The following is a 20,262-nucleotide window of genomic DNA, read 5'->3' as shown; positions in this document are numbered from 1 at the left end:
TTGGATTCTCGTCTCTCTAGACGGAGGCTTCAGTATCTGGTCAAATGGAAGGGCTATGGTCAGGAGGATAATTCCTGGGTGGTCGCCTCTGATGTTCATGCGGCCGATTTGGTTCGTGCCTTTCACGCTGCTCATCCTGATCGCCCTGGTGGTCTTGGTAAGGGGTTCGGTGACCCCTCCTTAAAGGGGGGGTACTGTTGTGAATTATATTTCTTGGCTCCCTCTTGTGGTCACTAGCAGTATGACAGTTGGATTGTCTTTCCCCAGGTTGGTTCTCACCTGGTTCGTTTGGCCTTGGGTGTTCCTATTTAAACTTCCTGGATACTCAGTCTAGTGCCTGGAATCGATGTAATCAGTCTATGTCTGTGTTCTCCTGACTCCTGGTCTCCTGTTTTTTGCAAGATAAGCTAAGTTCTGCTTTCTCATTTTTGTTCATTTGCATTTGCTCTTATTTTGTTCCAGCTTGCTCAAAATGTGATTTCTGTTTAGCTGGAAGCTCTAGGGGGCTGATATTCTCCCCCCACACCGTTAGTCGGTGCGGGGGTTCTTGGATATTCAGCGTGGATATTTTTGTAGGGTTTTTGCTGACCGCATAAGTCCTCTTCCTATTTTCTGCTATTAAATAGTGGGCCTCTCTTTGCTAAATCTAGTTCATTCTTACGTTTGTCTTTTCTTCTTACCTCACCGTTATTATTTGTTGGGGGCTTGTATTATAACTTTGGGGTCTTTTCTCTTGAGGCAAGTGAGGTCTTATTTTCTCTGAAAGGGTTAGTTAGTTCTCCGGCTGGCGCGAGACGTCTAGAATCAACGTAGGTATGTTCCCCGGCTGCTTCTAGTTGTTGTGCTAGGATCAGGTATGCGGTCAGCCAAGTTACCACCTCCCTATGAGCTGGTTTTTGTGTTTACAGACTTAGCTGGATTTCCTGAGATCCTCTACCACTAGGATCATAACAAGAGATAAAGGCATGCACTAGTGTTTTTGTGGTTTCATGGTCAAGGAATGCGCGGATCCGGGAAATATTTTTGAGTTGGAATCGGCAGGAGGAGGCAAGGGCTTGGATATATGGCTTGAAAGAGAGGGCAGAGTCAAGGATCACCCCGAGGCAGCGAGTGTGCGGGACAGGGGAAAGTGAGCAGCCATTGACATTGATGGATAGGTCGGGTGGAGGGGTAGCGTGAGATGGGGGAAAGATGACGAATTCTGTTTTGTCCATGTTCAGTTTTAGAAAGTGAGCAGAAAAGAAAGATGAAATGGCAGACAGACCTTGTGGGAATTTGGTCAGTAAGGAGGTGAGGTCAGGTCCAGATAGGTAGAAATAAACACTTGAAATAGATCACTCTGTTTATAATGACTCTATATAATATATGAGATTCACTTTTTGTATTACAGAACAGAAATAAATTAACTTTTTGATGATATTCGAATTTTCTGAGACGCGTTTGTATAATGCTGGCTGCCTGTGACCTCACAGTTTCCTATGTTAATAATTGTAATGGGTCCGTGTAAAATGCTGGAATTATCGATGGTAAGTTGTATGTGATCTGTTGTTTGCTCTTCCATTGGGCCCAATTTTTTAAAACTGGTGCTGCACAGAGCAGTCTTAATGTCTTTAATGAAGGGGTTTTGGAGTCATTTGCACCAACATCTAGAGGCGCTTGCCACTTAATGAATTTGGCAATTCTTCTCGGTGGTGGGGTCTCCGTGTGCCTCATCAGTCATGGACTGGAGTAACGTTTCTGGCATAAGAAACAACGTCACTTTACATGAATTTACCAGATGGTATAACCACACCATGGCTCTTCCCCAGCTCTGACCCTTTTGGTGGATCTGCTTAAAACCAAGACTGTGGCGTCGGTATGCCAAGCCTCCGACTCCCCAATCTACCTGACTCAGACTCTTGCACAGCCCTGCTTAAAACTGGCATGAAATTGCCAAAAGTCACTTTTTTTTAATACACAAAGACTGTGACTCTACATGTGAAAATGTTGATGTGACCTTCCACATTGACTTGCATTGTTCAGTGCGCTGTCCATATATACTATCCGTTTTATAGTGGCTCAGTGGTTAACAACTGGAGAAAAATAAATTGTTCCTCTCTCAAGGATAAAACCTCCCATTTATTTGATCTAATTCCACCATTGAGTAAGATTATACAAGGGAAAACCAATGCGTTTCTAAAGCAACAGGCAATATTAGTCTTATTATTCGTGGCATGCCAAAGCTAAGAATGCTCGCCAAGTGTGAAACATGTATGTTCTTCTTCTTCTATTGTCGAGGACACAAGGTCATTGAGTTCTGGGCACCAAAAAATGACTTTTCTCAGAATGGAGGGAGCTGGTTGTTCCCCCCCGTTTTCTCTTGGTGGTCAGCACAGATGCTTTGCAGAACTGATGCTCTGGGTACAAATTCCACCAAGGACGACCTTCTCCCCATGTTTGTGTGGGCTTCCTCGGGGTTCTCTGGTTTCCTCCCAGCTCCCACACTCCAAAGACATACTGATAGGGAATCTAGATTGTGAGCCCCAATGGGGACAGCGATGATGTGGTATATGATGGCGCTACTGAAGTAAAATAAATACGGACAGCCACAGTCTGATTATATGCTTGTCTGAACAAGCCTTAACGGTATAGTCAGCATTTTGGCTGCACACGTTTTCAGAAATTTGTGCACAATTGATGTTGCAGAGAGAACATTTTCCATAGATTTGCCATTTCAGCCCTCAATATGTCGTGCCCAGATTGTGCCACTGTGAAAGGACCACGCACTAATGGTTATGCTCTGTGTTTTGGTTTTATAAACTCCCGTCTTAAACTAGAACTATAGATTTATTGGCAAAATTTAGCATTTTTACAAGTTTTTATTTCATTTTTGTGAGGCAAAACCCCTCAGCTATTCTGTAATTGTTTTTTTTCTTTTTTTTGCCCTCAAAGTTCACCAGGCAGGATAAATAACATAACCTTATACACTGGGTTTTGATGGACACGGTGATATTAGTTATGTATATATTTCTTATATTTTGCCTTTATATTGTGCCTAATAGAAGTACTTTTTAGATGCTGGCTGGGGATTCTCCGAGCTGCTGGCTTCCTCAGCTCCTCGTCCAATGTACTGTATGCGATACTCTCCAATGATGACGTTGCCCCAGGCCTGCTATTCAAGAGATGGCGTCAGACAGGAGGCGGTTTGCAGGGTTCCCATTTACCAGAACCCTGCAGATGAATTTGCTCATATCTATTGGTTTGCCACTTCACAAAATGAAAGAAACTAACTTCTCATTTAATCACTGTGTCCATAACAAAAATGGTGACTGTGGCGTCTAAGGGATTTTCATCTTCCCCGACGTCTGCTTTTGGGGAGACTCTCATGCACATTAGATGAAACCACGGCATATGTTCAGCTTAAAGAGGTATTACGTAGTGATGGCGTATCATGAGGGTATGCCATCACTTAATGATCTCTGGGGTCTAACCTTTGGAAATCTTTTTGATCCTGGGATTGGGCCACAGTTCTGTTCCCGCACGATGTCCACATCACGGCTTTTCCCCCCACACGGTGTCCACGTCATGGCTTTTCCCCCGCACGATGCCCACGTCACGGCTTTTCCCCCGCACGATGCCCACGTCACGGCTTTTCCCCCGCACGGTGTCCACGTCACAGCTTTTCCCCCGCACGGTGTCCACGTCACGGCTTTTCCCCCGCACGGTGTCCACGTCACGGCTTTTCCCCCGCACGGTTTCCATGTCACGGCTTTTCCCCTGCACGGTGTCCACGTCACGGCTTTTCCCCCGCATGATGTCCACATCATGGCTTTTTCCCCGCACGGTGTCCGAGTCACGGCTTTTTCCCCGCACAGTGTCCACGTCACAGCTTTTCCCCCGCACGGTGTCCACGTCACAGCTTTTCCCCCGCACGGTGTCCACGTCACGGCTTTTCCCCCGCACGGTGCCAATGTCACGGCTTTTCCCCTGCACGGTGTCCACGTCACGGCTTTTCCACCGCATGATGTCCACATCATGGCTTTTCCCCCGCACGGTGTCCACGTCACGGCTTTTCCCCCGCACGGTGTCCACGTCACGGTGTTTCCCCTGCACGGTGTCCGTGTCACGGCTTTTTCCCTGCACGGTGTCCACGTCACGGCTTTTTCCCCGCACGGTGTCCGCGTCATGGCTTTTTCCCCGCACGGTGTCCGCGTCACGGCTTTTTCCCCGCACAGTGTCCACGTCACAGCTTTTTCCTCCGCGCAGTGTTCACGTCACAGGGGTGACTCTAGCCCCTTTGTAAGGGTTCTATCAATTATTAGGTGTTGGTATAGACTACTAATATGCCTTTACTTACTAAGATGGGACTATCCCTTTAAGGCCACATTTTAGTCATCTGTGAAACTTGGTCTGAGCCATCATGGTCCGTACTCGTGTTTCATAGATGTCTGAATTGCGACCTAAGACTTTTCCTGACATCTTGTCAGCAGCTCATCACATGGAGGAACATGGATGGGGCTTGTAGAAATCCAAGTGACTGGCATCCTGCGAGAATAGAGGAGGCAGCCAGCCATTTGTATGTAATGCTTGTAGACACGGCGTGATCTGATCCTGAGTCACTACGGGGAATGCGGAGGAGAGAACACAGCAGGCACAGTCCTGTTATGCCTTCCCCAGCGTGTGCTGCTTTTTACCTCTGTTGCTAAGCAACAGCAGCCATTTTCTCCCCCAGCCTTACATTGTATTAATTGGAGGGGACATCCCTGTACAGCGCTGTACTCAAGCTTGTATTTTATCAAGGAAAATCTGAAGAAGACAGCATTTCTCAGTCTAGACCCTTGTCATCCTCTTCCCAACGACTGGAAGCCATTGTGGTGGCGTCTCACGAATCTACAGGACAGGATGTGTCCACTATAGAGATGAGCGAAAACATTTTCAAGACCCTTGTCCAACAGCGACCTCAGTACTCCGTGCCTGCCGGGTGGTAGTCCTGCCAACGTCTCATCCTCGGTTCCTTCTTTGATTCGCCATCCTGACACGACATCGTGTGCGCACCACGCGTCAGTGATGATGTTACGGCAAGCTGGCTACATAAGAGGATGGATAGATGCGGCAACCACGGAAGAATCATGGAAGAAGTCAATGGCCACCGGGGTCCTGCGAATTGGTTCACTCATCTCTAGCAATCAGTGTCAGGCAGCTGCCGCCAAGGTAAAAAGAGTCATAGGATACAATAAAAGAGGCCCCGCCGCTCATGACGAGAATATGGTTTTCCTCTATGCAAGTCACTGGTGCGGACACAGAATACTGGGAACAATTTTGGGCTCCAGTGTATTAAAATTACAAAACTGTAAAGAGCTGCGGAATAGGTTGGTGCCATATAACTACAATTATTAGTAACTAGAGCGAGTTTAGACAAGAGCAACCAAGGTTATTAAGGAAATGGGCAAACTTCAATAAGACAGGTTATCAGACTGGGGATTATTCAGTTTGTAAAAGCTAAGGCTTACGGGCGATCTTATTAACATTGATCTGTATAATCTTTTTATACCTTGGCCTGCAAAGGTGACAATGGGCCATCCTCTACACTAGAGGAAAGAAGGTTTAATTGCTGATTCTTTACTGTAAGAGCAGTGAGACTGGATTATTTACTGTTGTGATACAAATGGGACAGGATTGATTGTATGGATGTAATAGATACAGTACAGACCAAAAGTTTGGACACACCTTCTCATTTAAAGATTTTTCTGTATTTTCATGACTATGAAAATTGTACATTCACACTGAAGGCATCAAAACTATGAATTAACACATGTGGAATTATATACTTAACAAAAAAAATGTGAAACAACTGAAAATATGTCTTATATTCTAGGTTCTTCAAAGTAGCCACCTTTTGCTTTGATGACTGCTTTGCACACTCTTGACATTCTCTTGATGAGCTTCAAGAGGTAGTCACCGGGAATGGTTTTCACTTCACAGGTGTGCCCTGTCAGGTTTAATAAGTGGGATTTCTTGCCTTATAAATGGGGTTGGGACCATCAGTTGTGTTGTGCATAAGTCTGGAGGATACACAGCTGATAGTCCTACTGAATAGACTGTTAGAATTTGTATTATGGCAAGAAAAAAGCAGCTAAGTAAAGAAAAATGAGTGGCCATCATTACTTTAAGAAATGAAGGTCAGTCAGTCCAAAACATTGGGCAAACTTTGAAAGTGTCCCCAAGTGCAGTGGCAAAAACCATCAAGCGCTACAAAGAAACTGGCTCACATGAGGACCGCCCCAGGAAAGGAAGACCAAGAGTCACCTCTGCTTCTGAAGTTTATCCGAGTCACCAGCCTCAGAAATCACAGGTTAACAGCAGCTCAGATTAGAGACCAGGTCAATGCCACAGAGTTCTTGCAGCAGACACATCTCTACAACAACTGTTAAGAGGAGACTTTGTGCAGCAGGCCTTCATGGTAAAATAGCTGCTAGGAAACCACTGCTAAGGACAGGCAACAAGCAGAAGAGACTTGTTTGGGCTAAAGAACACAAGGAATGGACATTAGACCAGTGGAAATCTGTGCTTTGGTCTGATGAGTCCAAATTTGAGATCTTTGGTTCCAACCACCGTGTCTTTGTGCAACGCAGAAAAGGTGAACGGATGGACTCTACAAACCTGGTTCCCAGCGTGAAGCATGGAGGAGAAGGTGTGATGGTGTGGGGGTGCTTTGCTGGTGACACTGTTGGGGATTTATTCAAAATTGAAGGCATACTGAACCAGCATGGCTACCACAGCATCTTGCAGCGGCATGCTATTCCATCCGGTTTGCGTTTAGTTGGACCATCATTTATTTTTCAACAGGACAATGACCGCAAACACCTCCAGGCTGTGTAAGGGCTATTTAACCAAGAAGTAGAGTGATCGGTTGCTACGCCAGATTACCTGGCCTCCATAGTCACCAGACCTGTACCCAGTCGAGATGGTTTGGGGTGAGCTGGACCGCAGAGTGAAGGCAAAAGGGCCAACAAGTGCTAAGCATCTCTGGGAACTCCTTCAAAATTGTTGGGAGACCATTCCCGGTGACTACCTCTTGAAGCTCATCAAGAGAATGCCAAGAGTGTGCAAAGCAGTCATCAAAGCAAAAGGTGGCTACTTTGAAGAACGTAGAAGATAAGACATAAATTCAGTTGTTTCACACTTTTTTGTTAAGTATATAATTCCACATGTGTTAATTCATAGTTTTGATGCCTTCAGTGTGAATTTACAATTTTCATATCTCAAAAATAACTCCGGCACACTACAAGTTCCAAATATAACAAGGCAAGCATGTTATATTTTGGTTGGATTTAAAGTTTGTTTATCTAACTGTATTTCTTTTTTATGTATTTATTCTTGATATGGAAATTGAGAACTTAATAATTATTCATGTCATTGCAGATATAGAACTGGACTTGATACCTGACTCATTTACCTTGTTTTGATCACCGTGTGCAGAATTTATTATGAAATATATGGAATACAGAATTTTGGAAGTACATTATAAACTCTATTATTAATTTGGAACTTGTAGGGTGCCGGAGTTATTTTTGAGATATATATATATACACTCACCGGCCACTTTATTAGGTACACCTGTCCAACTTCTTGTTAACACTTAATTTCTAATCAGCCAATCACATGGCGGCAACTCAGTGCATTTAGGCATGTAGACATGGTCAAGACAATCTCCTGCAGTTCAAACCGAGCATCAGTATGGGGAAGAAAGGTGATTTGAGTGCCTTTGAACGTGGCATGGTTGTTGGTGCCAGAAGGGCTGGTCTGAGTATTTCAGAAACTGCTGATCTACTGGGATTTTCACGCACAACCAATCTCTAGGGTTTACAGAGAATGGTCCGAAAAAGAAAAAAAATCCAGTGAGCGGCAGTTCTGTGGGCGGAAATGCCTTGTTGATGCCAGAGGTCAGAGGAGAATGGGCAGACTGGTTCGAGCTGATAGAAAGGCAACAGTGACTCAAATCGCCACCCGTTACAACCAAGGTAGGCCTAAGAGCATCTCTCAACGCACAGTGCGTCGAACTTTGAGGCAGATGGGCTACAGCAGCAGAAGACCACACCGGGTACCACTCCTTTCAGCTAAGAACAGGAAACTGAGGCTACAATTTGTACAAGCTCATCGAAATTGGACAGTAGAAGATTGGAAAAACGTTGCTTGGTCTGATGAGTCTCGATTTCTGCTGCGACATTCGGATGGTAGGGTCAGAATTTGGCGTAAACAACATGAAAGCATGGATCCATCCTGCCTTGTATGGAGCATCTTTGGGATGTGCAGCCGACAAATCTGCGGCAACTGTGTGATGCCATCATGTCAATATGGACCAAAATCTCTGAGGAATGCTTCCAGCACCTTGTTGAATCTATGCCACGAAGAATTGAGGCAGTTCTGAAGGCAAAAGGGGGTCCAACCCGTTACTAGCATGGTGTACCTAATAAAGTGGCCGGTGAGTGTATATATATACGTTTTTTTCTCCAGAGCAGCTTTTCTTCAGCAGTGAGCGCCCCTTTTATACTCATTGTACAATTTTCATAGTCATGAAAATACAGAAAAATCTTTAAATGAGAAGGTGTGTCCAAACTTTTGGTCTGTACTGTAGGTATCCAGACATATATAGTTATCAATATGGTTTCTTGCTTTAGAGTATGAGTACAAGGTTATTATAGGGCAAAATATGGCTGCAGAAGGAGAATAGTCTAGTTGAAACTATCTCTTATCACTCACAAAACAGGAGTATAAAAACCTTGAAAAGAACAAAATAAGCTGATTAAAAGGTAATCATGCGCTAGAAGGTTCTGGAAGTCTTCATTGCGCATGACAGTGCGTGATGAATTGTATAACAATGATTTTGGAGAATGTACTGCGCAGAAGCAGATCTAGTCAGATAAGAAAAGAATATAAAAGAATGGGGCTGATTCAGTGAGGTTGGGACTTTCTTCAGAGAGGTGAAGCAGATGTGCTGGCCGTCTTGATGTTTTCCCGGAATTTTCCTCCTCACTAAATTGAGGTCCCTCCGATTGAGGAGTGATGCTACAATATCCGGTGATGTATTGATGCTTATTCATTCCTATGTAATTTGTTGTATGTTGATGACATGACTCTGATAGTCACTATAAGGGCTCATTTCCACTGGCGAGAGACAAATCGGTCCGTAATCTGGACCGAAAAAAGGGATGTAGCGTATGCGATTGTCATGCGAGTGTAATGCGAGTGCAATGCGATTTTTAATCGCACCATCCGTTTTACATCCGTATGACATCCGTATGCAATCCGTTTTATTTCTCTGCAACTATTTTTCTACAGTCATTTACAGGACCATGGACAGTGTTCTAGGCCACAGAATGGTGATGTATCCGTAAAAAATGGACGGAATACGGATGGTCCGTATTCCGTCCGTTTTTTTTCTCGCACCCATTGACTTGCATTGGCGAGTCTCGTCCGAGACTCGCAGCAAATCGCAGCATGCTGCGATTTTTTTCTCAGTCCGATTTCGGCTGAGAAAAAAAACGCAAATGAAAAGACACCTATTGAATAACATTGGTCCGAGTGCAATCCGATTTTTTATCAGATTGCACTCGTCCGTTTTCCTCGCCAGTGGAAATGAGCCCTAAGGGTAAGTTCACACAAGGCGTTTTTGCTGCTTTTTTTATGCTAATTTTCAGCTGCTTTTTACAGTACCAGCCAAGCCTATGGGAATTTCAGAAATCTCATGCACACACATTGGTTTTTTGTGTGATCAGTATTTTGTGCTTTGCTGCATTTTTTGGACATAGGGCATGTCACTTCTTTCAGCGTTTTTGCTGCGTTTTTCACCCATTGACTTGAATGGGTGTTGAAAAAACGCAGGTATCATTATTTGCTGCATTTTTGCTGCTGAAAATCCAAGGACATTAGTATAGACAAAGAGAAAAAAAAGCGCACCAAATACGCAACAAATACGCACCTAAACCTGCGTTTTTGACGCAGCTTCTTTCCTGCCAAGATGATCAGGTTTTGCTGCAAAAAAAAAAAAAAAAAGCAGCAAAAACGCCTTGTGTGAACTTACCCTATATCCTTTAATTCATGCTTTAAATTGCTTTATATATGAATAAAATACTTTGTTTTACCACAAGAACTGTTCTCAGTTGTGCCTAACTTGCATGTTAGTGAGCGAGCTGTAGGTTTAAATTGAGTTGGTAAGACAACTGTAAGAGCAGTGAGACTTTATTATTTACTGTAAGAGCAGTGAGACTGGCTTCTTTACTGTAAGAGCAGTGAGACTGGCTTTACTGTAAGAACAGTGAGACGATGGCTTCTTTACTGTAAGAGCAGTGAGACGATGGATTCTTTACTGTAAGAGCAGTGAGGCTATGGCTTCCTTACTGTAAGAGCAGTGAGACTATGGCTTCTTTACTGTAAGAGCAGTGAGACTATGGCTTCTTTACTGTAAGAGCAGTGAGACTATGGCTTCTTTACTGTAAGAGCAGTCAGACGATGGCTTCTTTACTGTAAGAGCAGTGAGACTATGGCTTCTTTACTGTAAGAGCAGTGAGACTGGCTTCTTTACTGTAAGAGCAGTAAGGCTATGGCTTCCTTACTGTAAGAGCAGTGAGACTATGGCTTCTTTACTGTAAGAGCAGTCAGACGATGGCTTCTTTACTGTAAGAGCAGTGAGACTATGGCTTCTTTACTGTAAGAGCAGTGAGGCTATGGCTTCCTTACTGTAAGAGCAGTGAGACTATGGCTTCTTTACTGTAAGAGCAGTGAGACTATGGCTTCATTACTGTAAGAGCATCCAATCACAGACCTCAGCTGCAATGTCTGCATGTCTCTATGAGAACACTGAGGCAAGTGATTGGCTGCAGCTGTCATGTACAACCAAACTAAGAGGGAACCACCAGCGCATCGGTGCTAAAGTGGGCGGAATTTAACAGGTGGGTACTTTTTGTTGTTGTTTTTTTTTTTTTTTCTATTTTATACCATCCCGCATTATTTTTATTATTTTGCTTTAAGGTGCCTGTGAACTGAATGGTTAAAATGAGCTGTTTAGGGTCTGATCCTCTGCACCTTTGTGCATTGCGCTGATCACGGCTCAGGATGAACTCCCCATAGAGCATAATAACATGTTTTGATTTTGTTGACTATGGAGCTGTGGGATGATACAATTCCCTGGGGAGAGTTCACAAAAAACTTTCTTGGTTTTACTAAGCCAACGGGGACATAACTAGATGTGTAAACACTTCTGCGCTCACCAGACTTCTAAGAAGCACGGTCTCCACATTGTGCCCCAGATCTTGTTTTGTACCACTTAAGGCTACTTTCACACATCAGGTTTTTGCCATCAGGCACAATCCGGCGAGTTTTGAAAAAACGGATCTGTTTTTTTTTTTTTCCTCCTGAACCGTTTGTTTCTCATAGAGTTGTATTAGCGCCGGATTGCGCCTGATGACCACATGGTTCATCCGTTTTTTTGTGGGATCCGTCAAAAAATTCTATTCCGGCGGACGGAGAAAAGGTCCATAGGAACGTTTTTACTGTCCGGCGAAAAAACCCAGCGACGGTTCCAGCGATAAGCGGATGAAACTGAGATGAAATGATGAATCCGGCATCCAAATCCGGTTTTCCAGGCATTTCCCATTGAAACCATGCACATTTTCCGTTCTGGGGTCTCTATCTCTCTCGATCTCTATCTCTCTCGATCTCTCTCTCTCGATAAACAAAAATGGATCCAGCAAAAAACGGATCCGGCGCATCAGTTTTTCACAATTTGTATCGGCTACGTTTTTTGCAAAAATAGATTATGCCTAAAAGCAAAAAACTGATGTGTGAAAGTAGCCTAAATCCCTGTTTTTACTGTCCGATCTGTTACTGCAGCTCACAAGACTGCGCTTACAGGCATGTTGTGAATTTGGATTCTGGGCTCCCCCGGTGGCTACTGGTGGAATTGAACTTGTGACATCATCTTCCCTGTTCACCTGTTCTGATTAGATCTGGGTGTCGCTATATAACCTGGCTTCTCTGTTAGATGCTTGCCGGTCAACAATGTTATCAGAAGCCTCTCTGTGCTTGTTCCTGCTCCCAGACATCTACTAGATAAGTTGGACATTCGTCCATGTTTTGTTTTTGTATTTTGGTTCCAGTTCACAGCTGCAGTTTCGTTACTGTGTCTGGAAAGCTCTTGTTGATCAGGAATTGCCACTCTGGTATTATGAGTTAATGCCAGAGTCCTAAAGTAATTTCTGGATGTGTTTTGTTAGGGTTTTCTACTGACCATGAAAGTATGCTTTCTGTCTTCTGCTATCTAGAAAGCGGACCTCAAATTTGCTAAAACTATTTTCCTGCTGCGTTTGTTGTTTCATCTCATATCACCGCCAATATATGTGGGGGGCCTCTGTCTCCTTTTTGGGCATTTCTCTAGAGGTGAGTCAGGTCTTATATTTCCCTCTGCTAGCATTATTTAGTTCTCCGGCCGGCGCTGGGCATATAGGGATAAAAAGTAGGACATGCTACCTGGCTACTTCTAGATGATGCGGTAGGTTTAGTTCATGGTCAGTACAGTTACATCTTCCAAGAGCTTGTTCCTATTGAGGCTTATGCTAGTTCTCTGGCCATGGAGATCATGACACAGGCATCTGATGTGTGCCGGGGTCTCCTGTCGTGAGTGACACCAAGGGAGCTGCTTTATTCAGCACTTGGACACAGAAATGTTTTTTTTGGCAAGATAAAAGAAAAGTGCTAAGAAATTAAACCAGGTGATTAAAAGTTGGTCTGAAGAACATACAATTCTAAAGCTCCAGACCTTTCCATGCATGTGGATGCTTGGATTTTGCCCAGCCGTGAGCGCTTTGCTTCGGGCCGGCCGTGCGCGCTTTGCTTCGGGCCGGCCGTGAGCGCTGTCTCAGCCCAGCCGTGCGCATTTGTAATGGGCAGGGGTGAATAGGCGACTACCGGACACCTCTGACAGCGGTCTATCTTCTCTGAAATCTAAAAGATCGAGTCCTGATATTCCTCATGCCTGATTCTTCCTTATCCCGACAACTTCTATGGGGCAAAGCTGAGAAGCCCCCATACGCATCAGATAATCGCCTGGATTTGCCAAAATATGAATGTATAAGCTAGGAGTTTTACAATTTGTAATTCAACACCCAACATTTTCTTGGACCATATTCCTCCAAGAGTTTTATCTGTTAGATTCTGTATAAAGCCATTTACCCATACTGTCCAGATGCTATGGTTCACAGAGATTCTTCTGGGTAGATCTAGAGCTTAATGGATACATGTCAAACTCTGGCCCGTGGGCCAAATCTGGCCCGCAGAGTGATTAAATTTGGCCCGCGGTGCCATATGGAAGGTTATGTGGGGCTATTATTCTGAATGGAGGACTATGTGGAGACATTACTCTGAATGGAAGACTATGTGGGGCCCATTATACTGTGTGAAGCGCTGTACGCGGATCACAGTTGGGGCATCATACTGTGTTGGGATTACCATACTTTGCCAGTAGAATTCAGGGGGGTAAAGTAGGGCCATCATACCTTACGTGTGCTGTGGAGGAATTCACTGTGGGGATATCTTACTGTGTTCGGGGGCACTTTTGTTGGCCTCATACTTTTATGGTGGTAACGAAAGGGCAATCTTGGGGCTTCAATAGGAGGAAAATTACTTTGTAAAGGCTGCTTTACACCTACTGTTCTGGCATGGACACAAACACTGACTTCATTAGGAAGTCTGTGTTACTGTTCGGGTTCAGCTGCCCAAACACTGGCTAGTTTGTCACGCTGTCATGTGCATGACAGCGTGGCAAACACCGCTTCTGATCGGCGGTGAAATCATCCCCGCCAGTCAGAGAGCTGCGGTTCCCATGCTGTCAAAAGACAGCGTGAGCGCTCAGCTGTGATTGGAGGTATACAGTTTACCTCCGGTCACTGGTGTCAGCGGATGGGACTAAAGTTCCCATCATCCAACACCTGCTGCCGCTAATAACAGCGAGAGCAGGAGCGGCTGATAGGTGTATTCGTCAGCCGACTCCCGTGCTGTAAATAAATAATTAAAAAAGAAAAAACGGCGTGGGTTCCCCTGTATTTTTGATAACCAGGCAGGTAAAACTCACCGCTGGGGGCTGCAACCCTCAGCTGTCAGCTTCAACAAGGATGGTTATCAAGAACAGAGGAGTCCCCACACCGTATTTTTTAATTATTTAAATAAATAATTTAAAAAACCCCGTGGAGGTCCCCCCCATTTTTGACAACCAGCCTTGCTAAAGTAGACAGCTGGGGGCAGGTATTCTCAGGCTGGTAAGGGGCCATGGATATTGCCCCCCCAGCTTAAACATAACAAACACTGTTATACTCACCTTCGCCTATTCCACCGAAGCCCTCGTCTCCTGTAAGAAAACAAAAATAAAATCCAATAATATCCCTCACCTCTCTGTCGTTCTGTCCCACGCCATAATCGACTTGGGGAAAAAACAGTTTTCAACCTGGATGGTGCCAAAATGTGACCGTCCACTCCAGGTTGAAGACCACTGGTGAATGAGCTCAGTGACCGGCGGTGACGTCATCGAAATTACCCCCGGTCCCTGAGGCTGTTTTATTGATTAAAATGTACTTTGCGGGACGCCTTTTAAGTTTGTTTCCATATTTTACGATAAGGAAAAACTTCTTCAATTGTGGGCTTTCTTTTTTTTTTTATGTAAATATCAAGGTTGACCTGTGACTTTGTCCAAGTTTTTAGTTTTGACCCTCTTTGTATTTGAGTTTGACACCCCTGGCCTAGAGCAATATCTGTGGCATCTGTCTATTTCTTTTTACTTAAAGGTTCTTTTTCTCTGTACTCATGGGGTACAACCTGTGGCGTACCACCAATGTGGCAGGCCTTGCGACTGCTATGGAGCCCGATGGGTGAAAGGACCCGATATGGTCCAGTGACCGCATGGTATGTGCGCCTTTGATTAAATGTCAGCATCGCTGCCACGTACCTCCTCCTCGGAGCTCCTCCGGCTCCATTCTACGCAGGGCCCGGAAGCCATTAGTTGCAAGGTGATAAATGGGGAGCGCTGCCTGTGGGGACGTGAGATGGTGAGCCGGCCCGGCTTGATTCTAATCTGTCATCTCGCCACCTTCCTTTGTTTTGTGCAAAAAAATTCCATCCAGCTACTTGGGATACAGGGCTAAATATTCTGGATGCAGTCTGTGCACATTACCCTCTTACCTGGGAAGGTGCAAACTATGCATCCAGAATAGTTAACCCCCTCACCCCTGTAATGTGCTCAAAATGCTTCCATCCCGTCTTTTGCTCTGGGGACCCATGATTTCTATGGACGCCCCCGGGTACAATGTACCTAATTGATGCGTTTATTAATGTTTTTTTCTTCTTTATATCCTTTATGTATTGAATAGATTGAGAAGGCAAAACCCCTGAAATGTGGGACGTTTGGAGCCAGTTCTCTACAGCAGAGATACTTGGCCACAGGAGACTTTGGAGGAAATCTCAATGTCTGGTAAGATATTACTGATCTGATCCAATGTCATTTTCTTACTCTGTGTCCTGGGAAGTGGAGTAGATGGGAAATTGATGTCACTAACTGGTGCTCTTCACACAGGGACATCTGCTGGTGTACGATTGTGTGAGATTGGAAGAAAGGTGATGTTTCCCATAAATAGCTTTTCTTCTGTCCATGTATCTCGTGTTATAGAGAATCCGCTCAAGTAAAGTGGCTGTAAACGAGACACAGCCCATCGCACAAGAGAAGCCATGTTTCCAGAAAAAAGAAAGCGCTCCGGATTACAATCTCAAAAACTCATTTACAATATGTGCCACTGTGCCACGGTCGTATTGTGCCACTGTGCCACGGTCGTATTGTGCCACTGTGCCATGGTCGTATTGTGCCACGGTCGTATTGTGCCACTGTGCCACGGTCATATTGTGCCACTGTGCCGCGGTCGTATTTTGCCACTGTGCCGCGGTCGTATTGTGCCGCGGTCGTATTATGCCACTGTGCCGCGGTCGTATTGTGCCACTGTGCCGCGGTCGTATTGTGCCACTGTGCCGCGGTCGTACTGTGCCGCGGTCGTACTGTGCCGCGGTTGTATTATGCCACTGTGCTCGCGGTCGTATTGTGCCACTGTGCCGCGGTCGTATTGTGCCACTGTGCCGCGGTCGTATTGTGCCGCGGTCGTATTGTGCCACTGTGCCGCGGTCGTATTGTGCCACTGTGCCGCAGTCGTATTGTGCCACTGTGCCGCGGTCGTATTGTGCCACTGTGCTGCGGTCGTACTGTGCCGCGGTCGTATTGTACCACTGTGCCGAGGACGTATTGTACCACTGTGCCGCGGACATATTGTGCCACTGTGCTGCGGTCGAACTGTGCCAAAGACATATTGTGCCACTGTGCCGTGGTCGCGAATGCCATTGTGCCGCGGTCATACTGTGCCGAGGTCGTATTGTGCCACTGTGCCGCGGTCGTACTGTGCCACTGTGCTGCAGTCTTGTTGTGCCACTGTGCCGAGGACATATTGTACCGCTGTGCCGTGGTCGCGAATGCCACTGTGCCTTGGACGTATTGTGCCAGGGTGCCGCGCACGCGTGAAACACTGTGCCAACACAATTATCTGAGGTTTTAAAATGGAGCTATGCCTTAAACAAACTGTATAATTTAGTAGTAGGCGAATATAATAAACTTTATCTTATCAGAGAAATCTGCTTCCTTCCCCATTTATAAGGCTCTTGTTTTCCTCCTCCCCCACCCTACTGAACTTGTGATCCGCTCTGAAAGAAAAAAAACAGCTTGAATCTGTCTTGTTCAGACAAGTTGCCTCGTAGCCTCACTGTGTCACTGCTTTTTCTACTCTATGGAGAGGGAAGGTAAGGAGCAGGGAGAGAAAACAAGCAGAGGAAGATGCGGAGAGATTGTACTGAGCTTTTTAAAAAGTCTTTTATCTCACCCAAGAGTTTAGTTCCCATCCACGCCGCTCAGCACTGCTGCATAATGTCCTCCTTTCTGCTGGCTCTCTGGGTGCTAAGTGAGAAAAGAACAGGGATCTCTCATTGTCTGCTGAGTTTAATATGGGAGAGCTCACAGGCAGCTGATCTCTTCCCACCAGCTCAGAGTGAATTGCAAAAAGTCGGCAGAAGAAAACAATGGTGAAAATACAGGACACAAGTGATATCATGGCTAGATGTCTTTTTTTTCCTCATGTCCACACAACATATTCAGAAAAGTTACTTGAGAGTAGAATTACCCTGTAAATCAGCGTTACACTTCTGCTGCCGCTACAGTGATTGATGTTGGATTATTAACAGCTTCTCTGTTCTCTGGGCTGATAATGACTGATGGAGCAGGTCACAGTCATGCAGGCAGATTCATTCATTTTCCCTGGTTTGGAATAGTCTTTTTTGGATATGATGTACAATAAAAATCTATATTGTGGTGCTGTGTTACCAGGAAAATCAATGTAAATACTTTTATGCCCCAAAATGACCACAGTATTCTTTATTACCTAACCAGAAAAGATATATCACTCCAAGAATACTTTGGTCATTTTTGGGCATAAAATTATTTCCATTGAACTTGTTTATTCAAAATGATCAGTAATTTGGTGAGATTCCTATCCGCATCAACTGCTTATTTCTGGTTCCCAAGTCGTTGGCTGTGACCTAAAGGGGTTCCCCAGGCATATGATGTTTATCACCTACCCTTGGGATAGGTCGTCAATATCTGATCATTGAGGGTCTCGCACCAAGTGTTTAATAGAAAGCCCTCATTTGAGAACGTCAAGGAAAAAATAAAATGTATGGCTCCTGGGACCCAACACATCAATTAGTAAAAAAAAAGTGAGGAAAAAAAAAAGTTTTGTCATAAAGGCCAAAATGGGCTTTGTCAGGAAGGGGTTAACGCTTTGTAGCAAACACTGAATGTGATGCACTGACTGTAATGTAGAATAAATGTGTAACGTCGCCATCTGCTGGCAGAAATGACAAATAGCATAAAGGAGACACAATGAAGTGTTTGAGGGATGATGTATACCAATTAAAGGGGTTGTCTGAGATAATAATGGAGGGTCTGTTTGTGCCTGAAATGATCAATACATTTCCACATCTGACCACAAATTGATTTGTTTTGTAGGAATCTGGAAGCTGCCGATACTCCCGTTTACTCTGTGAGTGAAAGGGCACAAGGAGATAATAAATTGTATTGATGGAGTTGGAGGCTTGGGAATTGGGGAAGGAGCCCCCGAGGTTGTAACAGGAAGCCAAGATGGTAAGTCTAATGTAAACTAAGATTTCATTGTAGATTCCTAGTTGGCTGAAATGCTGCCACATAGAACTGAATGAGAGAACTCTGACTGCCGGCAGTCACCACAAGGGGGCGCCATCTCTTATTGAATGTACTGTATTTCCAGGAGGGGCAGCAGAGTAACGTCACAGTGCAGAGTCCTAATTAGCCTCCGTTTACGAAAACATGACGTTATTACATTTATTTAACACTTTACGCTCGTGATTGCCTTCTTGATAGGCACTCTGAAGGTCTGGGACACAACGGCAGAAGGACACCCCGGTGGCCAATATGGAACCAGTAGAAGGAGAAGCCAAAAGAGATTGGTGGACCGTAGCATTTGGTAGGCGCCGATGTCCATGTAATACAGTAAGGACAGAGCAAATCAGACCTGCAAGTGTCATAAGGAAGGAGACGAAACTTCTTAAAGGGTGAAATGTAAACTCTTCATCCTCCATTTACGGGGCATAGAAATAGTGCGGTTACTTCACAGGACAGTGAAGAAATGCCCCTCACATACATGTGACGCTGTGTTCTCTCTGAAGGTCACGCTTACAATGAAGAGGAGCGCGTGGTGTGCGCCGGCTATGACAACGGAGACATTAAGCTGTTTGACCTGCGCAGCATGTCCTTAAGATGGGAGACCAATATCAGAAATGGGGTACGGTGATCACTTCTTTTATAATTCTCCTCACTGCTTTCTGGTTGTAAAATGCTCCCTCTGATGTCCGCTTATGACTCTGGGGGTGGATGCGAATTGCTTATGTAGCCCCCTATATATCGATGCTGCGGAGTGACCCCGCATGTGTCAGTTTATGCTGCAGGCGCCTATATTCTGTGCATCTTTACCACAAGGTTTTTATTATTTCCAATTATTGAACCCTTGGTGGCCAGTAGAGGTGGAGTGCGGTCTCTGAGACTTTCCTTGTGCTGCCCCTACTTTCTGGGATGCACTTCTCTGATTTTCAATTTTCTCCATTCCTCCCATGTTTTCCTCCAACCCTTCCCTTTTCTCTCGCCAGATTCCACCACTCTCCATGCTTGTGGCCGTTTCCTGCATCTTTCCTCATATACCCTTGTCTACTATAATAATAGGTATCTGGACCATTCACTACAAGCACGTTGTACCTCCAGCCTCCCCTCTAACTCCTTAGATTCTAGCCTTGTGAGCGGGGCCCTGACTCATTTGTGGGTTCCTTTGTTCTCTGGGGATGACAAGATCGGGTGTTGAAGTGTATGAAAATGGCCGTCCGAGCCAAGGTCATTGCATGTAGCTGACTTTCCTGTAGTGATTATGGGGGGCCTCTAACTATCTTGCAATATAAAGTGTCCGCCTATTCCCTTTACTTGGCTTGGGCTAGTCCAGGTGGACAGTAATGCCGTCAGTACCCTCAGATATGCCACCAGTTTTTTTTTTTTTTATGAAGGTCTCTTCTATGTTCAGAAGTGCAATAGTTCTTTCCTAGGGCATCATTTTAGCTGGTGGAAGTGACCATAGCCGGCCCACCACCCTCATATCCTTCAGTGTATGTATCAGATGGCTGAAGCCACATACAGTTGTGATTTCCATGGAGCATAGCCGAGTACAGCCTCAGTCCCCGTTGGGCAGCCTCCCGGGGAGCCGCCCCATCACCTTGTGAATGTCTCCACGCTCCTGATGAGCTCCATACTTTCTTACTCTTCATCATTATTACGTTTGTTTCAGGTCTGCAGTTTAGAGTTTGACAGAAAGGACATCATGATGAATAAATTGGTCGCCACATCTTTAGAAGGCAAATTTCATGTCTACGACATGAGGACCCAACATCCTACAAAAGGTTTTGCATCAGTAACCGAAAAGGTAATTCTCTATTCTACTCCTAAGTTGAGCTTTCCATTTATAGAGATTTATGCCATAAAGGTTTTAATGGCAGACGTGATCCACTGCCTGTTGAAGCTCTGTTGTGCCATTTCAGAACCAGACCACAAAGGGAAACAAAGTGGGGGGAAGACGG

The 20,262-nt window shown here is 45.0% G+C and overlaps 1 protein-coding gene and 1 pseudogene across 2 annotated transcripts in view; both read left to right on the top strand.

Annotated features, from left to right (window-relative positions):
• Window positions 1-20,262, top strand: part of LOC143804462 (uncharacterized) — a 523,411-nt gene that overhangs the window by 375,401 nt on the left and 127,748 nt on the right. The gene's annotated exons all lie outside the window — the stretch shown is intronic.
• Window positions 1-20,262, top strand: part of LOC143804459 (dynein axonemal assembly factor 10-like) — an 80,825-nt pseudogene that overhangs the window by 56,961 nt on the left and 3,602 nt on the right. The window contains exons 3-7 of the transcript XR_013221026.1: window positions 15,393-15,493; window positions 18,119-18,253; window positions 18,509-18,611; window positions 18,814-18,929; window positions 19,974-20,108. The product of XR_013221026.1 is annotated as a dynein axonemal assembly factor 10-like (transcript). The remainder of the gene's footprint in view (window positions 1-15,392; window positions 15,494-18,118; window positions 18,254-18,508; window positions 18,612-18,813; window positions 18,930-19,973; window positions 20,109-20,262) is intronic.

The sequence above is a fragment of the Ranitomeya variabilis genome, chromosome 2 (genome assembly GCF_051348905.1).
Source record: "Ranitomeya variabilis isolate aRanVar5 chromosome 2, aRanVar5.hap1, whole genome shotgun sequence".
In the NCBI taxonomy this organism is placed as follows: Eukaryota; Metazoa; Chordata; class Amphibia; order Anura; family Dendrobatidae; genus Ranitomeya; species Ranitomeya variabilis.
This window is presented reverse-complemented; position numbering and strand designations above follow the sequence as displayed.